The 21,917-nt window shown below is 37.9% G+C and overlaps 1 long non-coding RNA gene across 1 annotated transcript in view; it reads left to right on the forward strand.

Annotated features, from left to right (window-relative positions):
- Positions 1 to 20,219: 20,219 nt before the first annotated feature.
- Positions 20,220 to 21,917, forward strand: part of LOC114459511 (uncharacterized) — a 20,203-nt gene continuing 18,505 nt past the window's right edge. Inside the window, exon 1 of the long non-coding RNA XR_003673380.1 lies at positions 20,220 to 20,512. This is a non-coding gene — a long non-coding RNA (uncharacterized LOC114459511). The remainder of the gene's footprint in view (positions 20,513 to 21,917) is intronic.

Genomic DNA, 21,917 nt, shown 5'->3' on the forward strand with positions numbered 1-21,917 from the left:
CATTCTTCATCTGACGGTGTTCCTGAGAAGGTGGGTGTGTTTGTGGACTATGAGGAGGGTGTGGTCTCCTTTTATGATGTAGATGCTGCAGCTCTGATCTACTCCTTCACTCACTGCTGCTTCACTCATAAACTACACCCATACTTTAGTCCTGATTTAAACTATGGTGGTAAAAACTCAGCACCTCTGATCATCTGTCCTGTCAATCAAAGTGAATGATCAGTGTCATGATGAAGTCTCACCAACAATAGATTCAATGGTTCTCTGCAACCATTCACTTCTCCAGGTTGGTTACGCACTCCATCCAACCTAACATGTATGATTCTCAACAGTGGGAGGAAACATTTTATTAAAGAAGTTTCACATTTGGTGTTTGGATTGTGATGAAATAAAAGTGGATTAAAAATTTTTTTTTACAAAATTATTCATTGTACAAACGTGTTACATGTTTTATGATCAGTTAAAATGTGTTAGTGGTTAGTAAAATAGGAACATGATTTTTTCTATGGAATGTAATGAAAATAAGATGCTCAGGAGTTTTTGTAAGTCCATCTAAGTTTAATTTGTAATCGTGTTGAGTATAACTGTGGTACATTTTATTTTTAAGTGTTTTATGTGGGTATAAATGTTAATATATAAAGCTATGTACACTTTTCTTTTGTCATATTACTTTTGAAACCTACATGTAAAAGAGGGTGATTGAACGTCGAAGAAGTATTCTCTGTTTTTCCAGGTTTACTTAATTTCAATTGAATTTAACTGTTTTTTTTTTTTTTTTTTTTTATTTCTCTTTGAGTTTTATTTCAACTTGTAAAGATCACAGGCATCTATACACTTTATTATTGTATCTGTCAAAGTGTGCTGTATGCCACCCTTTGTAAACTTTGCGTAGTTGTTCAAACAAAAACACAAAAAAATAAAGAATTTACAAAAAAAAATGTGGTGAAAATAAAGTATTTGCATGAATTAAGAAGAATAAAGTGTTGAATGTTCAAACTTTAAAATGTACTTTTTAAGCCACTATGACTCTTCCTTATTATCTTACCCTTTAATTAAAGAGAAACCGTGAAGTTTTGGTGTTTAAGAAGTGTTTATCTCACTGGTAGCCCTTTGGATTATTCACTAGTTTTAAAGTAGCTCCATGTTTCACAAAGGTTGGTGACTTGTTCTTTAGATCAGTGGTTTTCAACCGTTTCAGGCCGCGACCGCCAAAATAAAAGTTCCAGAAAGCGGGGACCTCCACTGTTGCTGAAGGTGGTTAAACACAGACATGAACTGAAGAACAGTCATGTGGAGACAGGGCCATCCATTGTTCTATAAAACTGTGATAACCACATTTATAATATAATATAATATCCACTGTTATCCAGGAAGTCTACTATTTTTTATAGTCATCTTAAAGATGGAAATCCTTTTTTTAATTAGACAAAGTGACCAAAATGAGGAAAAAGGTGGTGACATGGGTTTTTAAAAACCACAGAAATGGGTTAAAGTAGCAAACTAGAGCGGGCAAAAAACTGACATAAAGTGCTAAAAATGGTTAAAACTGTCAATATTGGAACAATTAGTTGAAACTGGCTAATAATGGGAACGACAAATGGTGAATGTGGTTAAATTGGCAAAAAAAATTGAGCATGGAATATGATGAAAATAGGTTAAAAGTGACAATAATGGGTCAACATTTGTGACATTAGGTGGAAAAGTGGTGGAAAGGGTTTATAAGTGCAAAAGTGGAAACACGTGTGCAGAAAAGGCATTGAAATAAGATTGGAAGTGTCAGAAATGGGAGTGATATAGTAAAAATGCTTTAAAAGGAGCAAAAATATGGCAAGAAAAAGGGATGAAAACATGTTAAAATATGGCAAGTTTGGTTTAGTTGCAGAAAAAGCGAAAGCATGAGCAAAAAACAGGGTCCTTGCCCCAAGGTTGAGAACTCCTGCTTTAGATGCTGGTTCCAGGCTGCTGTGGTGTGTGCAGTCTCCTCTGTGGCCACTAGGTGTCAGCCTCCCTCTGCTAACAGCCTGACTCTTTGGATGGAGGTAAAAACCTATGTTTGGCTACAAACCAGTGACAATAAGCTGTTTCCTCATCAGAATCCCAGTTGTGAGGGAAGAAGAGGAAGTTTGTGTCGAGTTAAAACTTAATGACGCTCCGGTGAGTGAAGGGTCTGGATATCATTGGATAATCCCAAATTCATCTGTAAACCAAAATTAAATAACAGTTTTTCTTCCTCTCCTTTTCAAACAAAAAACAAGAAAAACTTTTTACCGTTTTAATCAAACAACCATAAAACAAATCCAAATTGGCCCATTTTTCGATTGTCCCGTGTCCTTCTCTCCTTTTCCCTTTTACAATTGAACATTGAAAAACAGCAGTTTCACAATCAGAATCAACTTTATTGACCAAGAGTGTATTAATACACATGAGGAATTTGACTTGGTGACCTGTGCTCTCTCAGATAGTGTAACATTAAATAATAACAATCAACTAGAATAAAGAAAAATAAATAAAAAAAGAAGTATAAACATAAATATAAATATATGTGTAAGAGTAGTTAGACTAATATGTGCAAACTAAATAAAATAACAAGAAAATAATAATAATAGTAACAATAATAATAAAAATAACGAGAGAAAATAAAAATACAATAATAATAATAAGATAATAGTGCAGCAGTACATTGATAAGTAGTGCAGGTGAACATTTAAATGAAAATATTATGTCCATGAACATTCACAGTGACAGGTTGATCCAGGGTTGTTATGTTTAGTTCCAGGGTTATTTCACAGTAACAGAAACAGGTCTGACACTCAATGACTGTGTAGTGTTAATCAGAGTGACAGCCTGGGGGAAGAAACTGTTTTTATGGCGGGTAGTTTTGGCGTACAGTGATCTATAGCGTCTGCCGGAGGGGAGGAGTTTAAACAGATTGTGTGCAGGGTGTGAGGGATCTGCAGTGATGCTACCTGCCCATTTCCTGACCCTGGACAGGTATAAGTCTTGGATGGAGGGCAGATCAACACCAATGATCTTTTCTGCAGTCCTGATTATCCTTTGTAGTCTGTGACTGTCTAGTTTGGTTGTAGATCCAAACCAGACAGTGATGGAGGTGCACAGAACAGACTGAACGATGGAGGTGTAGAACATGATCAGCAGCTCCTGGGGCAGGTTGAACTTCCTCAGCTGACGCAGGAAGTACATCCTCTGCTGTGCCTTTTTCCTGGATGTGTCTATGTGGGAGGTCCACTTCAGGTCCTGTGAGATTGTGGATCCCAGGAACCTGAAGGAGTCCACGGTAGCCACTTTGCTATTCAGAATGGTAAGGGGGGAGAGTGGGGGGGATTTTTCCTGAAGTCCACTGTCATCTCCACAGTCTTGAGCGGGTTCAGCTCCAGATGGTTCTGACTGCACCAGAGAGCCAGCTGTTCCACCTCCCATCTGAAGGCAGACTCGTCCCCATCCCTGATGAGACCGATGACGGTGGTGTCGTCTGCAAACTTCAGGAGTTTCACAGAGGGGTCCCCTGAGGTGCAGTCATTGGTGTAGAGGGAGAATAGAAGTGGGGAGAGAACACACCCCTGAGGGGCGCCAGTGCTGAGTGACCGGGTGCTAGATGTGATGCTTCCCAGCCTTACTTGCTGCTTCCTGTCAGACAGGAAGTTGGTGATCCACTGACAGGTGGAGGCTGGCACTGTGAGCTGGGTGAGTTTCTGGTGAAGGATGACCGGGATGATGGTGTTGAACGCAGAGCTGAAATCCACAAACAGGATCCTAGCGTACGTCCCTGGGGAGTCGAGGTGATGCAGGATGTAGTTCAGTCACATGTTGACTGCATCCTCGACAGACCTGTTTGCCCGATAGGCAAACTGCAGGGGGTCTTGTGATGTCCTTCAGGTGGCTCAATACCAGCCTCTCAAAGGACTTCATGACTATGGACGTCAGGGCAATGGGTCGATAGTCATTGAGTCCTGTGATGGCAGGTTTCTTTGGGACTGGGATGATGCTGGAGCTTTTGAAGCAGGAAGGTACTTCACACAGCTCCAGTGATGTATTGAAGATCCGTGTGAAGATGGGGGCCAGCTGCTCAGCACAGGCTTTCAGGCAGGAGGGAGATACTCCATCTGGTCCTGGAGCCTTTTTGATCTTTTGTTTTTTGAATAGCTGGCACACATCTCTTTCATTGATCTTCAGGGCAGGTGGGGGGTCAGAGGGTGAGGTAGGGGGGGAAGTGGGGGGAGCAGGAAGGGCAGAGTCCAGGTGATGGGCTGATGCTAATGAGCTCGGGGGTGGGTGTGAAAACCTGCAGTACAAACTATTCAGGTCTTCAGCCAGTCTTTTCTTACCTGCAGGGTGGGGGGAGGGTTTCCTGTAGTTGGTAACCTCACGCAGGCCTTTCCACACTTCTGAAGGGACTTTTTTTGAGAAGCTTTGTTTTAGCTTCTCAGTGTAGCACCTCTTGGCTACTCTGATCTCCTTGGTTAGTGTGTACTTAGCCTGCTTAAACAGGTCCCAGTCCCCACTCGTGTAGGCTTCCTCCTTAGCCTGATGCAGCATCCTAAGTTGAGGTGTGAACTAGGGTTTGTTGTTGTTGTATGTGCAGAAAGTCTTGGTCTGCACACACGTTCTCACAGAAGCTGATGTAAGATGTCACAGTGTCAGTCAGTTAATCTAGGTTGTCTGATGCAGCGTCAAAAACACTCCAATCAGTGCAGTCAAAGCAGTCCTGTAACTCCTGCTTTGACTCCTCTGTCCACCTCTTTACAGTCCTTACTACAGGTTTAGCAGATTTAAACTTCTGCCTGTTGGTCGGGATGAGGTGAATCAGACATTGATCAGAGAGCCCCAAAGCTGCACGGGGAACAGAGTGATATGAATCTTTTATTACAGTGTAGCAGTGGTCCAGTGTGTTAGCACCCCTGGTCGGGCACTTTATATGTTGTCTGTATTTAGGGAATTCGTGGGTTAGATTTGCTCTGTTAAAATCCCCGAGAATGATAAGAAAAGAGTCAGGATGTTTTTTCTCCACGTCTGCTATCTGGTCGGTCAGGTGCTGTAACGCCTCTGTTACACAAGCCTGAGGTGGGATGTAAACACCGACCATGACAAACGAGGAGAACTCCCACGGAGAATAAAACGGTTTACAGTTTATGAAAAAACTCTCCAGATTAGGGCTACACGTCTGCTTCAACACTGTGACATCTGTACACCAACCTTGGTTAATGTAAAAGCATATTCCGCCGCCCCTCGTCTTCCCAGAGAGCTCTTTTACACGGTCCGCTCTGAGGAGCTGAAAGTCCGGTAGATGTAGAGAGCTGTCCGGGATGAGTTCACTGAGCCAGCTTTCAGTAAAACACAGGGCGGCGGATCTGTAAAAGTCTGAGTTTCTAGTGTTTAAGAGCAGCAGTTCATCCATTTTATTTGCCAGAGAGCGGACATTCGCCAGGTGAATGGATGGAAGCGCAGTGCGTAATCCCCGCTGCCTCAGTTTGACGAGCGCGCCTGCTCGTTTACCCCGTCTGCGTCAGCAGAGTATTTTCGTGCTATAGCAGAACCTGGGAACATCTAAGCTACACACTTGTTGAAGTCGTCACAGAAGGTGAAAGCAACGTTGTTTTTAGCACACAGCATTGCCATTTTCACCTCCACATTACTGACCTCATCTTCCTCTTTGGGATTTCTTGTCACAAATGCTGACATCCCCTGAGCATGTTTCTTTGCCTCCAGCTGGCGCTTGTGCTTAGTGGATATTTCGTGTTGATTTACGTCGCTCCTTCCTCCGTGGGCGATGCTAAAATCGCAGTTGCAAATCATACAGAACCGGTAATTGAACCCCATCCTGCTCTTCTTCATAAAAGTAAAGTCACTGTCCAATCTCTCAAGGTATTTACATGACTTTTAAGTTTTTTTCGCCGGAGCGCCTTCTTCACATCCATCCATTTTACGGGTTTGTTCCTGCTGTAGGAAGTTGCATCTACTCTCGCGAGAAGTGAACTGCAACCTAGGTCACGTGAGGCGGCAGTTCTCGCAAGGTTAGTGATAGCGTCCAGTTTGGAGAGGCGGACGAATGTTTTTTATCTATCTTTTAATGATGATTACATTAAAATACGGGATTTTTACAGGGAAAATAATAGGGGAAGGTGGCGGGAAAGGGGTATAAAATATATGAGTTTCCCGGCCAAAACGGGATACTTGACAGGTATGATACATTAAATATCACAAACTTAGTGTAAGCTGTCTTGAACAAAGTAGTAGTAGTAAATAAAAAGTCAGTGTAAATAAGTCACTTTAAAAAGCTGGAACAAACCTCCAGGTTGTTGAGGTAATGAGGTTTAAACCAATCACAGAGTTCCTTTTACTTAAATCAAGTTTATTAAATAAAAGAATAGATATCTTGTTTGAAAGAATCCTTACAAGTTAAGAAATGCCTATTTAATGTTATCCAAATCACACAGTTGATGATAAATTAAAGATGTTTACTGTTCAGAATAAACACTAGTGCAGAAAGCAGAAAAAACTACCATATTTCTCAGACTGTAAGGCACACTTAAAATTCTTTAATTTTCTCAAAAATCGACAGTGCGCCTTATAATCAGGTGAGCCTTATGTATGTATTAATGTGTCAAAATGTTTTAGTACAACTTTGGTAAACTATGAAACTGCACCGCTTGATGGATTTTTGGTGCTTCAGGGCTACTGTAGTCAGGAGCCTCATGGAGTGATATGTACTGTACTGTGCTTTAACATACTGAACTGAAAAAGTCAGTGTATTGTTCTGTATTTTATGTGTTAAACCTGAACAATGTTGAGAATTATTGTTAATGAGTTGAATAAAGTTTGACTTATCTGACTATTTTGTTTCTCTTAATGTGCCTTAATAATAATAATAAACTAGTGCACCTTATGTATGAAAATAGACCCGGTCAGACCCATTCATTGATAGTGCGCCTTATAATCCGGTGCGCCTTATATTCTGAAAAATACAGTATTTCAAAGTGTGTACGTCACTAACTCACTGAGTGCAGTGATAAACATGCTTTCAGACCTAATCCTATTAATTAATACCTATTTGAATCACAGTCTGGCGGCTAACAAACACATTAGCATGTGATTAGAAATGAAAGATTGGGGAATTATCAGCGGTAGTGATGTCACTTCTCTCTGGGTCCGTGTACAAACCGGAGCTTTACTGTGTTTCAGTTTTGAGCTGATACTACTTTTGCTCCCTCAATTTACATCATAAAAATTACACAATGATGATAACAAAATGCAACAAAAGTCTCAATTTTAAAAAAAAAGGAACATTTATTGAAATTAATAAAGGTGAGGTAGAACAAGTAAAAAATATTTTAACTGAACGTCTCATTTCAGTTCAAATATGAACATTTACCTTCAGGTTTGAATGAATATTCATATTTTAAGAGACAATACCTTTGCTTGTGTTAAATAAAGCTGAAGTTTATTCAACCATTGAACATACAGGGTACAATAAAAGCTACTGTACTGACACAGGCAGTATTTCCTCATTGTTTCTTTAAGAAAATGTTCTTTAAAAAAAGAAAAACCTCTGAAAGCTTTGTTTTTCTCCTATTTTTCCACTTCTTTCCATTTTGCTTCATCCTACTCTGGAAACTCCCATTGATCCAGGCTGATAGGTGTGTTTCTGTACTCAGCCAGAAGATATGCGAGTAAGAAAACAACCTTTTTTATGTATTTTTGCCCAAGATGTGATTGATAAAACTTTGACCATGTTCATTTTGTTTTCTTACTGCTAGATGTTAATTCCTGAAATCCTGTCCATCAGGGGAACATTTCCAGTCAACAGAAAGGCCTTATTGCTGCCATACAGCTACAGGAACACAACAACTACACCCACTGATCCAGCTGAAAGACTTTTAAAAAATGACTGTCTGCCCATGGACGTTTAGAGGAAGTGACCTCATTTGTTCTCTGGATCCTGACATTACTCACAACCATCAATCTGAGATGAAAACACCATATTAAAGCTTCATTGTTCAATTAATGATCTTGAAAATAAAGTCAAAGTTCTATGGAAAAGTGAAAGAAATTTGATACATTTATTTTATTTAAATTGTCTTTGCATACAAACATTATTCAGTAAACTAAATTTCAGTTTGTGAGCAAATGTTTATTGAAAATTTCATGGATTTGTATTCTTAACATTGTTAAAAAATATACCCTTAATATGCCCTAAATGTATTTTAAAGCAGGAGTAGTTATTTCCTGTATTGTAATACATAGTCATATATTATAATTTAATTGTCTTTCACAGTAACAAAATAATTACTGCATAAGTTTATTATATGAGAAAATGTTTAATTGATAAATATTTTTACAGTATGCTTTAGAGTGATCAACTCTTACTGTAAATTGTACGGTAATCTTCCTTTACCGTAAAGGTAGAAACAGTGTTAATGATGGTAATATTTTGACAAGACTAGTAGTTCCTAAATGTAAAAGGTCTGGATAAACATTTATTCTAACAAAATGGTTTACGGTAATGCTCTGGCAACCACAGCTGCCAGTTTTTTACTGTAAAAAATGGTTTTTTATTGATTTTATTATTATTATTTTTTTTTTTTTTTTTTTTTTTTTTTAACAGTGTAGCGTTTTGGTCCCCAAGCTCAAAGATGAACTTTTTTGTAAAGGTGCCCCAAGGGTTAATGAAGGAAAAAGTCACAAGTGGAACAAAATGTTGATATTGTGCTGCTAGTGATTAATAAAAGGGTCTGTGGTATTTTTCTCCTTTGACCTATTGTTTTTTTTTTCTAAAACTATATTGAAAAATATAAATAAATGGAGTTTATATAATCTATGAGATATGAATATTGGTCCATATAACCCAGGCCTAATGTAACCAAAGCGTTTTATGTTGTAAAGATGTTCACATTCCACATGATAAAAAGCGTTTGTTCTCCAGTGCCACACCTGACGCTCATTACAGCCTCCTTTTATGGCTGATTAGGGTAGAGACACTCCTCTAGCGCCCTCTGCTGCTGAAATGGCTCCACCACACTCACTCAACCAACACAAATCAATACTTAAATAGTGTTAACAGTTATACTGGGGTAACAGCACTCAACATAATGTATCTAATACAACATTAGCCACCTAACATAGTTCAATGGCATTACATTAGCATTCAGTTAGCATAGCATGCTCCTGAGCAACAAACATTTAAACTCACCAATTCCTTTTCAAACGTCAAGCTCAGCAGGATTAAATGTCTCCTATCCCTGAGGTGGTGAAGTCTGAAGGTGTACAAAGGTTGTAGTGAGGACTAAAGTTGTTAAAAACCTAAAGTAGATGTTAAAGAACCAACCTGTTGTAGCAGCTCCGTGTGTGTGTCGTCACTCTCTGACAGGGAACAAACACAGCTGTTTGCAATAGGTGACCGAGCTACGTGATTGGCTGAACGTAATCTCGCGAGAGTAACGTGGAGTGGAGGAAGTGACGTCACACGCTTTAAATTAATGAGTTTTAGCAACGGAGAACCCCTTCAAAACCACCCAACTGAACTTAAACTTATTATATTTAATAAATATAATTCTGTATAAGTATGAATTACACTGTCAATCCTATATAAATATATAGATTAATATTATAAATATTAATCACATATATAGTTATCAGGGCTACACAAACAGTCTTAGGTAAGGTTTATAAAAGAACGTATTGCTGTTGTTTGTAGGATGCTGGCAGGAGGTCCAAGGTGTAGGTTCCTGATGTTCAGTGAGTGAGATGTGATCCAGATGTGAGGTGGAGGCTGAACACGTTCAGTTGTAGGATGAAGTTTAAAGATGAGGGTTGGTAAACTGATGATCTGACATCAAGTGGTAGAATGAGCCTGATCTTATACTGTGGAGTGTGTAGGTAGCTTGATTGGAGATGAGAAGCAGCTTTGCAGACTTGATTGCAGACAAGGTGGGTGGAGCCAGTTCTAAGGAAAACACACAGGGAGGAGAAAACATAGACAAAGAAAATAGACTAGGATCCTCACAGTGACAAATATGTACTGTACATTCAGTGTAGTTATTTAAAGAAACACAATGTAGAAAAACAAAACAGTGGTTTATATATATATATATATATATATATATATATATATATATGGGATGCACCGAAATGAAAATTCTGATATGGATTTTTTAGGGCCGATGCCTTAGCTGATGACCAATACAGACTGCTGAATTTCTTGAGCCGATATTTGGAGAGGTTACTACTTTTGCTCCTTCATTTAACATCATAAAAATGACACTATAATTATAACAATTGGTACAAGTCTATTATTTTTTAAAGAACATTTATTGAAATTAACAAAGGTGAGGCAGAATGACAACAAGTAAAAAATATAGAATAAATATTAAAAAACAGGTGATATAGAACAAGAACAATTTAAAAATATAGAATAAATATTAAAAACAGTTGATGTAGAACAAGAACAAGTAAAAATATAGAATAAATATTAAAAACAGGTGATGTAGAACAAGAACAAGTATAAAAATATAGAATAAATATTAAAAACAGGTGATGTAGAACAAGAACAATTTAAAAATATAGAATAATTAATAAAAACAGGTGATGTAGAACGAGAACAAGTATAAAAATATAGAATAAATATTAAAAACAGTTGATGTAGAACAAGAACAAGTATAAAAATATAGAATAAATATTAAAAACAGTTGATGTAGAACAAGAACAAGTAAAAAAATATAGAATAAATATTAAAAACAGGTGATGTAGAACAAGAACAAGTATAAAAATATAGAATAAATATTAAAAACAGGTGATGTAGAACAAGAACAATTTAAAAATATAGAATAATTAATAAAAACAGGTGATGTAGAACAATAACAATTTAAAAATATAGAATAAATATTAAAAACAGGTGATGTAGAACAAGAACAATTTAAAAATATAGAATAATTAATAAAAACAGGTGATGTAGAACAAGAACAAGTAAAAAATATAGAATAAATATTAAAAACAGGTGATGTAGAACAAGAACAAGTAAAAATATAGAATAAATATTAAAAACAGGTGATGTAGAACAAGAACAAGTAAACACAGATAACTTAATAATCATTTCTAAAGACTGATATCTGAGGTCATCGTGTAGATTCTAAATGAGGGTTTTCTGCTGTTAACAAGTCTTTCCATGGTCCATCAAACCTGGTTGATGTTGTTCAAAAACACTTGGTCACAGACAAATAGATGTGAGTGTGAGGTTGATCAGTGTAACGTGAATACAGATTTAGCATTCAGAAGTTATTGAAGCCCCAGTGGTGGAGTTACCAACAGAAGAGTCCACTTCACATGATGTAATGTTCATAACTTTTTTAACTCATTCAGTTCCAGCCATTTTCAAATTTTCTACCCCCTCAGTGTCAGCTGTTTTTGAGCATTTTGACTGATTATAAAGACCCACAGAATATTTTCTACTATGACTATCTGAAATCTGACACCAGATTCTGAAAGATTGAAGCCTCTACTGTCATGAAAAAAACCCATTGTGACTTTAAAGCTATTTTTTTTTTTTTTTTTTTGCTTTTGTGACAACTCTAACATCTGAACATTGTTTCCTTATATAAAACATTAAAAAAAAAACACTGAGACCGGGCTTTTGATGGAAAAATTATTATTATTTATATATCTGGGTCAGAGTTGAATGGATTTCTTTCTGTATTTTGACATTCCTCCAACTTTCCCTCCCGTCAGTCTGTACACAGACGTAACTTCCTCTTCCTCCCGACACGCAGCAATGACCCGTTTAGCCCGGTTAGTTGATGGTTTTATCTCATGATCACAACATTATCAATAATCTACTCAGGTCCACATATGTTCTGTGTTAATATGTGGAGCTGTGAGCTGCTGGATACGTCACAATATCACTCTGTAGCACCATAATCTCACTCGTTCCTCCTTCTCCCACCCAGCTAATAGTAGCATCAGTGGCTAATCTCTCATCTAAAGATGCACCGCTGCCATCGTCAGGGCACCGTTGGTCACTACAACACCCCACAGCTTAGATATTGATGAGGAACCTCCGCCAGGGTGTTTTCTAGTAATCCCCGTGAAAAAACGCAATTGACGAGTTTCTCGTCAATGGCGCTGAGCGTTTGGATTTGAAATGATGAGATATCTCGTCAATGGCACTGAGTGAGTTAAGTGTTCTTTAACATGTTTGTGAGCAAACTCTGGGATATGTTGGAAATGCTCAGTTATTTTCAACTGTATATTTTTTTCCTGCAATCAAAACTTCTAAAATAATGTTTCATTTTATGACTGTGTTGGCCTTGACAGTGTTGAGGAGTATGGAGTCGTGCAGGACTTGGCAGAGGTTGTGGTTTAGCCTTAAAGCACATGGTCCTGCTTTGACTGAAGAAGAGAACGTCCAGATCATCACCCAGTGGCAGGTGTTGGGAGAGTCTTATTTGCATGTTCAATGTGTTGTTAGTGTCATTTATTGTCATTTTGTGTATTTTTCTTGCTATTATTTTACTTTGTTTTGTTTGTGCTTTGTCTAATTTTGTACTCTTTATGTATTTTGATGTATTTTAAAGTCATTCTGTACATTTTAAATTTGTTAAAAGTTGAATATTACAGTGGCAAAAACAGAGAGAAAAAGTGGTAAAATGATTAATGAATTCAAACTGGCAAATAATGGGTATTATACCTGGAACTCATGAAAACGTCTAAAGTCACTGATTAAACTGAGACTTTCTCTGGGTTAGATCATGAATCACACTCAGTTACAGAAGCTTCACTCTCTGTCAACACTCAGCATTGGTGGAGAACCATCACATGTGGAACTTTGGTCTTAATCAAACACATTTACATAAGAAACGCTTTCGTTGTTTTATTTTGGTGACCGTACGTCACGTAAAACTTCTCGTCTATAACCTGAGTTTAATGATTCACCGTCCTCCTGTTTTAATTACACAACAATGTTTTATTCTCATGTAAAACACCACCATCATGTGACCAAGTGTTTATAAAGTAGATCAAACCATGTTGGTCTAGAGCAGGGGTGTTCAACTCTAATTCAAGAAGCTCTGGAAAATCACATCATTTTGTGTTGTTTTATTTATTTATTTTATCTAACCACATGAATTCTGCTCTATTTAAACGTTTTTACACAATATGTATTATTACCTAATATAAGTGAACATATACATGTATCTATAATAAATATCTTAATCACACAGTTTCAGAGATGACAAGTAACTAAGTATAAATACTACTTACTACGCCCCAGTTACTGTACTTAAATAGTTTTTTATGCTATCTGTACTTTAATTGTGTATTTATTTATTTTTAATTACTTTTTACTTTTACTCCTTACTTTTTAAACAAATATCTGTATTTTCTACTCCTTACTTTTTAAAATTTAGCTCTCATAAATACATTAATACACGAATCGATCCACAAACACACTTTGCTCAATCCACAAGTACAATTAAAGATTTATAAATAATAATTAATGATAAATACACACACATACACGATAAAACACGTGTAAATTGTGGATATATTTGTGAATATTTGAGACAAATCTATCTCCATATTTATTATATTCATTATTTACACATTTAGGATTATTTATTTATAACATTTCACATCAATGAGGATTTTAGATGATGTTACAGTCATTAGATGATTTACAGTTTCACACAGAATAAATATCAAATATTCATCCTATATAAATATAAACACACACACACACACACACACACACACACAATGAAATGTAATATATGAGTTGAGCTACAATCAGTGAAGATAAAATCTATGAAGTAGAAATAAAAACACTTATTAGACGTATATGAGATGTTACATACATGATTCATTATAAACACTATGTATATTTATAATAGTATTAGGAAAAGCACAATGACAGCTTTGTGATACATAACACTAATGTTTTAATGAAAACATAAACCAATTGTCTCATTTTTCTCTATCAACTATTAATTTTACATTAAATTATGACATTATGATCATATTTAATTTCATGTTTTAGGATCAATTACATCAAGTTTAATATGAAAATAGTTTTGTTCTCACACAACATATTTACCAGAACAGAAAAGTTAGAAAAGTTTGTCATTTTATATGATTTGAACGAGATAACACGTGTTTATAAAAAGTAGATTATTTATAGTAAATGAAACATGTTTTATGTTTACATCCTAAGTTCATTATGATGCTACTATACATTTCACTGCTATGTGGAACATTTAGAATGTTACACTGTAAAACATAAATATAGACAACATACATTCTATAATGTCTCATCTATGACTAAATAAAATAACTTTTATATGAGCTGTTTTATTTTAGTTATAGTTTAGACACAAATGTTTAGTTTTCAGCCCTAAAAATAAAAGGATTATCTGAGAAAGAAAGTGGCGGTCCTCTCTGTTCTTCTATACCAAGGGTTCTTAATCTAGGGGTCCAGACCCCATTTGGGGTCACAACACACTATTTTCATCACTTTTTATTGCCATATTTTTGTTTCTTTAATATAATTGTGTTACATTTCTCCCATTTCTGACACTTCTCCATCACATTTCAATGTCTTTTCATCATTTATAAACCTTTTCCACCACTTTTCCACCTAATGTCAGACATGTTGACCCATTATTGTCACTTTTAATTTTTCACCATATTTCATGATTATTTTAGTAAATTTAACCACATTTGACATGTCCATTATTTGTTCTATATGTTTGATATTAGGCTGAACTGTGATCAATAGATCAGCTCACTGACTTTATCTTATGAACACAGTCCCAATGGTTAGACATGTGTTCAGTAGACCAATGACCTCTGGAGTTTCCAAGGTGAAACATGTTAACGCTTTGGATCCAAAGGATTGAAAAGATGTGAAAAACTGCAGCTTTTTCTCCTTTATCCTAAAATCACAAACTACATGTTGTAGGGGAATAAAGGATGATTAATATTAGAAAATATTAATTATTAATTTTTAATATGTTCGTTGCCAGGGGTGCCATCTAGAATTGAGTTTTAACACTAGAAGTCCCAGGGATTTCTATATCCCCCCAGAAGTCCCAGAGCAGGGTCAAATGAACTCTAGGACCAAACTGACGACTCTGATGGCTACAATTTGCATCTATTCATTTGTAAATGAATCACCTGAGAAATCAGCAGGGGGGAGAGCCTGACTCTAACAATGGAAGTCTGGAATGTTAGGGGGAAGTGCCCTGGAAGCTAAAGTCACAATGCCCCGTTTATTAACTCGTTCTGCTTGATGCTGGGGGAGAACAAACACAGACTACAAACATTGAAAGAAACAGAGTCACCTCTTCCAACACACCTGATTCAAATGATTATCAGGCTTCTGCAGAGCTGGATGATCATTTGAATAAGGTGTGCTGATTAGTGGCCCTCGAGGACCGGAATTGGACACCCCTGGAATACCCTGTTGTCATGCAGCCTTTTGTGCTGTGGGGAATAAATAGCTGGCTGCTTCCACCTGCTGACACTCCACACTTATTCTACTCAAAATGCAGAGAAGATTTACCACTCAAGAAGCGTTGGAATTGATCCTGAACAATGCAAACCCTTGTGACTCAGATGGAGAGGACATAAACCTTCAGCCAAATTCGGATTCGGACTCTGAGCTGTCTTCAGGTTAGATTTCCCAAACATCCTATTTTCATTTCCTGACTTTATTTTTATTTAAAACCGAAGAAAAGAATAATTTGAATTTGTTCACATTGCAGATGACGAGACTGCTCCACATCTGGAAAAGAGAGCTCGGTTGGAGAGTGAGCCCACAGAGACGGCGAAAGAGGGCACAGTGTGGCATGAAGAACATGTGGGTACAATTCTCGGTTTCACTCCAATGGAACCGTACGCTGCAGATGGAGAGCCAACAGCAAAGGCCAGAAGAAGAATCAGGAGTCGCCTTCAGAGCTTCCTCTGTTTCATTACTGTTGGCATGCTCCGTCCCATTCAAGAATGGACTATTCAGCATGCACGGCAAACGGAGCAGACGGACTGGTTCATGATCCTCCATGAACTAATGGCATTTATTTCTGTTATTATTTTGAGGGGGGTGACCAAGGTTCCATCTCTGCGTGACAGCTGGTCAGCATGCCTGGGAAACCCACTTATCACTGGAATTATGTCACAAAACCGTTTCCAAGACATCATGCGTCACCTACGATTTGATGACATGTTTACGCGCAGTGAGCGAGTGCAGACAGATAAGTTTGCTGCAATTTCGGATGTGTGGGGATTGTTTGTTACCAACTGCATCACATGCTACAACCCTGGTCGACACATCACAATTGATGAACAGCTTTTCCCATCGAAGACTCGCTGCTGTTTCCTGCAGTACATTGCAACAAAACCCGACAAATTTGGCATAAAGTTTTGGGTGGCTTGTGATTTGAAAACAAAGTACATCTGCAATGTCCTCCCATATCTTGGAAAGGACCCCAGTCGTCCCAGTGAGGAGAGACTTTCTGAGAGTGTGGTGATGAAGCTGATGGAACCATTTATAGACAAAGGCAGGACGGTCACCACGGACAATTTCTTTACATCACTGACACTTGCACGACGACTGCTCAGCCGGAAAACCACCATCCTCGGGACAGTCAACAAGATTCGCCGGGAAATTCCTCAGTCAACTAGAAAGATGGACCGCAAGGAATTCACCACTCAGGTATGTTGTTGGTCTTTTTATTCCATCAACACCTCTGAGTGTGTCATTGTGTTTAAAATCGCTATAATAACAACAATTTCTTCTTTTTTAGGTGTTTTCCACCACTGGTGCCACGCTGACGGTGTATGCGCCCAAACAAAAAAAGACCGTCTACATTCTCAGCAGCATGCACAGCGTGGTTGAGACTGAGGAAACCATCAAAAGGAAGCCAAACACCATCACCCAATACAACACCACAAAGTGCGGAGTGGATGTGATGGACCAGATGGTGCAGGAGTACAGTGTGCGCACAGGAACACGGCGATGGCCAGTCGCCGTGTTCTACAACATGATCGACATGGCGGCACTCAATGCACATCTGCTTTATCAAGCATGCACCGGGGTGCAGGAGAGACGGGTGGACTTCCTGGTTCAGCTAGCAAGAGAGTTGGCTAACTCTCATGTGAGTGAAAAGAAGGCACTCAAAGAGCAACTGCGCCAACAACAACCGCCTACACCTGGCCCTGGGAAAAGGGCTAAGTGTCAGATCAACCATTGCTGCAAGAGCAATCGCGCAACTGTGCGATGTGTTCATTGCCACAAATACACATGTGGCAAATGTAGGAGAGAGATACCGTGGCAGTGCCAAGTATGTCACGAGTCTCAATAAGAGGATGAAGGAGATTCTTCTAAATATGTGCACAGTTGCTTTGTTATTATCATTATTTTTATTTATTTATTTTGTTTTTTTTTTTTTTTACACAAATAAAAACCATTGAAAACAAATCAGAGTTGTTCTTTTGCACATTTCTCACACCACACTGTCATTAAAAATAAATAATTTTTGTGTTCTCTTTGGGTCAAATGACACCTCTCTCGGTTTTATAGGTAAAAAGTTCATTTGACACCTCTGTGGGACTTCTAGTGTTAAGTGTCCTAGATCACTTTATTTTAATTAATTGTTACAGTTCCCTGTTTTTGTAGTGGGTTCTTGATGTCAGAATAGAGGTTTAATAAAGGTTTAAATGTCAATAAAAACACAGCGTTTACAATATGTACATGTTTATTTTACAGGCTATTACCACGATGATAAATTCGGCAGTTTCACAATTATTCACAGTTATTTTGACTCATTGGTATCACACAAAATGTACATTTTAACACAGCTGTATGGTATATACACATTCTGAGTGTTTTAGTTGTTTGCATGAATTTGGGATTTATAGGGATTTCCTAACGCTCTGAGGAAGAGGAAGAAGGAAAATGGAAAGTTAAAGTAATGAAATTAATAAAACTTTACCAAAATGAAAAATATGGACTATGAATCTAGAATTTTCGATTGAGAGAATTTGTTACATTATAAACCACCTTTTTGCCAGAATTGTGTGTGTGTGCAGTTTTACCCTCCTTCGAACAGGCGTGATGATGACAGCTCCTTCTGCGTAACCAGCAGTGTGTGGGGAAAAAGTTTTTCCTGTGTTTTTCCGAAAAGGTTTTCCGCTCATTCACTGTACGGGCCCACGGGATACTGTCGGCCTGGCTGGGGTTCTGGTTCTCCTACACGGCACCACTCCTGGACGTCGATGGGTAGTTTAACTAACATGTTCTCCAATCAAAGATGCAAGAGTTCGTTAAAGCTTACTCCTGGGAAGCTATTAAAAATTGATTTGTTCCAAAAATTAAAAACTGCTTGGTTAATTTCCAAAAATGGATAAAAACTTAAAGTTAGTCATTGTGAAAGTGGCTAGTAGCCCCTTTCTGACTGGAGAGAAGGTCAATCAATATCTCAAAAATTCAGCATCACTAAACTGAATAACATCTAACTGTTAAGTCAGATGCAAAGAGGAGGACTAGACAGAGACGTAAGAGAGAGACGTAAGAGGGGTAAGAGCGTAGTAAGAGAGGTAAGAGCAAGATGATGGGGGGAGCGAGGCCTTTTATAAACATGTCAAGAGGTTATCTGATTGGTCAAAACACATCTGCAGTGTGGGAATGAGTGAAACCTGATTGGCTGGCAGAAAGAAGCGGGAGGCTTAACTTTCCTGTAAAGAAGACAAAATGGTGGGGCTGTCCCACGTGTGCTTCTTAAACAAAGAGTCATAAAACTAGACAGGGTGTTACCATGTTAGGTCTAAAATGGAGCATGGGTGTGTGCCAACTGCATGAACCCATGAAAAATGACTTTGATTATCCCTTAAATGACTGATTTGAATGATTTCTAGCTTTAAGCATAACAAAGGAGGACAAATACACTTTTGATCAATGATCATGGAATATGAAGTTATAAACATTTCCCTTGAAATGTGATTGCATTAGTGCTTAAACATATCAGATGGAGGCACACGATGAGTCTCTATCCTGTAGACAAATGGTTAAAATCGAGGTCCCATGTCTGAAATTCGTTTAAATCACAGTTCTGCCTTTAAAGCATCAGATGGTGTATAGGTTTTATTTTTATTTCTTCCTTTTTAATCTTCATGTTGAAAGGATGTCTCTGGTGTAGGGTGTCAGGTTACATCCCTGTTATCTCTGTGGGATGTCTGTTCTTTGGGGAGGATGGGTGTCAGCAAAAAGTCTGCAGGCAGAAGGGCTGGGATTTGATGAAATGTTCCTTGGTCCATTTTTCCATTGTCTGTTTTTGAGTCATAAAAGTGTAATAAAATTCCAAACGTGCGACAATGTTTTTACCGCCTTTTGACCATCGACCAGGGTTCCTACATTTCTCTCTTTTTCACCATTTTCTTTAAGGTTTTCAACCTTCTACAAAACCTACAACAAAACTGAATAAACTTTTAAAAGCTGAGGTGATCTCACGTCTTACTTGTTCTCCATCCATGTTCTTTCAAGCTGGACAAGCATTGTAGAAAATAAGCTGAACAAGTATCTCGTATGGTATTCTGCAAATTAATAATGGTTTAAAATTAGATTAAGATTAATTAATTAATTGATAAAAGAAGTAAAGGAAGTTTCTCACGTTCTACAATCATAAAAAGATCATTTATTAAAAGCGTGTGTGATTTCCCTGGTTTAATTCTATGGGACATGTGCATGATAAATGTGTTTGTTGTTTTTTTTTTTTTTTTTTACTAATTTTTATATTTAATTTTGTTTGGTGTATTTTTCTGTAATGTATGTTTTTTGGAGTCAAGTCAGTCAGTTTATTTGAAAAAAAAAGAGGCCAAGATTCATGGCTTGCCCTGCAAACACCATAAAAGTTAGCAAAAATCCATGGATCGCTTTTGATGTCCCACTTCTCTAGATGATCTGCAGTGACTTTGAGCCCGGTCAGTGAAACGCCCTAGGAAAAGTGTGCTACAATAGGACTTTTGTCTCATATTAAATTCTCTTCACTCTATAGGGGGCGCTAACGCGTCAATGTCCATTTTTCCACATTGAGCTGGTTTAGGGCTGGAGGTTTAACAACTGATTCACAAATGTTTGTTTGGTTCCTTCTCTGTGTTTAATCTCTAACTGTTCTACAGGACTCTGGAAGCCAGAACAAAGTGACACCTCAACGTTCTCAGGACCATGAAGCTCAGCCACAACAAAGAAACAAATCTAAGAGAAAAACTTCAGAGCAAAGAGTTCAACAGCAGAGCCAAGCTGGAGTTAAAGCTAAACATACATGTGACCAGTGTGGGAAGGCCTTTAGCTTTAAATCATACCTCACTAGACATCAAAGAATCCATTCTGGATCAAGGCCATTTAACTGTGACCAGTGTGGAAAGAATTTTAACAATAATTCTAACTTCATAAGACACAAAGTTGTTCATACTGGAGTTAGAAAGTATGAATGTGATGAATGTGGGAAGACTTTTAGTCATTCTGGAAACCTCAGTCTACATGTCCTCATTCATCGTGGAACCAAAGCTCATAGATGTGAAAAGTGTGGAATGACTTTCACACAAAGATCAAATTTAACGAGTCACATGCAGACTCACTCCAGAACAGAGTTGTATCACTGTGACCACTGTGGGAAAATATATAAACAGAAAAAAACCCTCACTGAACACCTGAGATCTCACACTGGACATGAAGTGTGTCCCCGTGACCAGTGTGACAAAGTTTTTACAACATATCAACAGTTAAAACGTCACCAAACCAGCCACTCATCAGAAAGACCTCATAAATGTGACACATGTGGAAAATCTTACAAGAGGAAATCTGACCTAAATCTCCACCAACGAGTTCATGAGAAGAATGTTTTCAGATGTGAACATTATTATTAATCAGGGCTGTCAAACTCATTTTAGTTGAGGGTTCAAATACAGACCAGTTTGGGGTCCAAAGGGTTGCACATTATAGGAAAACCAGCCATAGTTTATACTTCTACCTATAAATGAAATATAAAGTATGTAAAGCACCAACAATACATTAAGTGACAGATATCAGTTCGTGTAGGATCTTAGTGAGCAACTTCACTTTAATATTGGAAAAAGTTGAATAATTGAGGGAAATTTGCATAACTTTCAAAAATTAAGAGTTGCTGCGACAATGTGTTTAAAATGACTCCCATCATGTGATGTCAGCATGGGAAAACTGAGCTCTGCTGATATTGTGGAGTTTCCTTAACATTATTTGTTTATAGAGAGGCTGAGAAATCTACAACTGAATTAGAGAAAGCGTGTGACGTGTCAGCCGGCAGATTTTTGACAGCCGGCACGTGTGCCACGCCCAGCAGAGCTGTCAGATCCACTGGGTTTTTGTGAAAAGTGATACCACATCATGAGAAATGAGAATGTCATCTTTTTCTATTTTCATGTAACTGAGTTCTTTAGCCAGTTCTTTTTAGTTTTTGCAGTGGTATTCTGTGAGTCCTAGAAGGGGTTTAATAACTTCCACCAATGCTTTGGATAAGTTGTATGTTACTGAGCCGATACCGTCTACTATGGGTCGCAGAGGGGTGCCATAGATACAGGGGGTGATGCTTGCTGTGGGTACGAGATGATTAAAAGCTTCCTTTGTTATTTTTTTGCTCTCCATTAGTGGTTTTAGCAGGTCTTTCAGAGTTTTTTTCCGTGGGATTTTTTCTTATTATTTTATGTTATGCCCGGCGGGGAGGTCAGGTCTGTTGGGCTCGCCGCAACATGCTGGTTAGGTGTGGGCGTGGCTGGCTCGGTGGATCTGACAGCTCTGCTAGGCATGGCGCTCGTGCCGGCTGTCAAAAATCTGCCGGCTGACACATCACACGCTTTCAGTAAGACACTTCTGAGGAAGGCGAGAG

Source organism: Gouania willdenowi, unplaced genomic scaffold, assembly GCF_900634775.1.
Source record: "Gouania willdenowi unplaced genomic scaffold, fGouWil2.1 scaffold_31_arrow_ctg1, whole genome shotgun sequence".
Taxonomy (NCBI): domain Eukaryota; kingdom Metazoa; phylum Chordata; class Actinopteri; order Blenniiformes; family Gobiesocidae; genus Gouania; species Gouania willdenowi.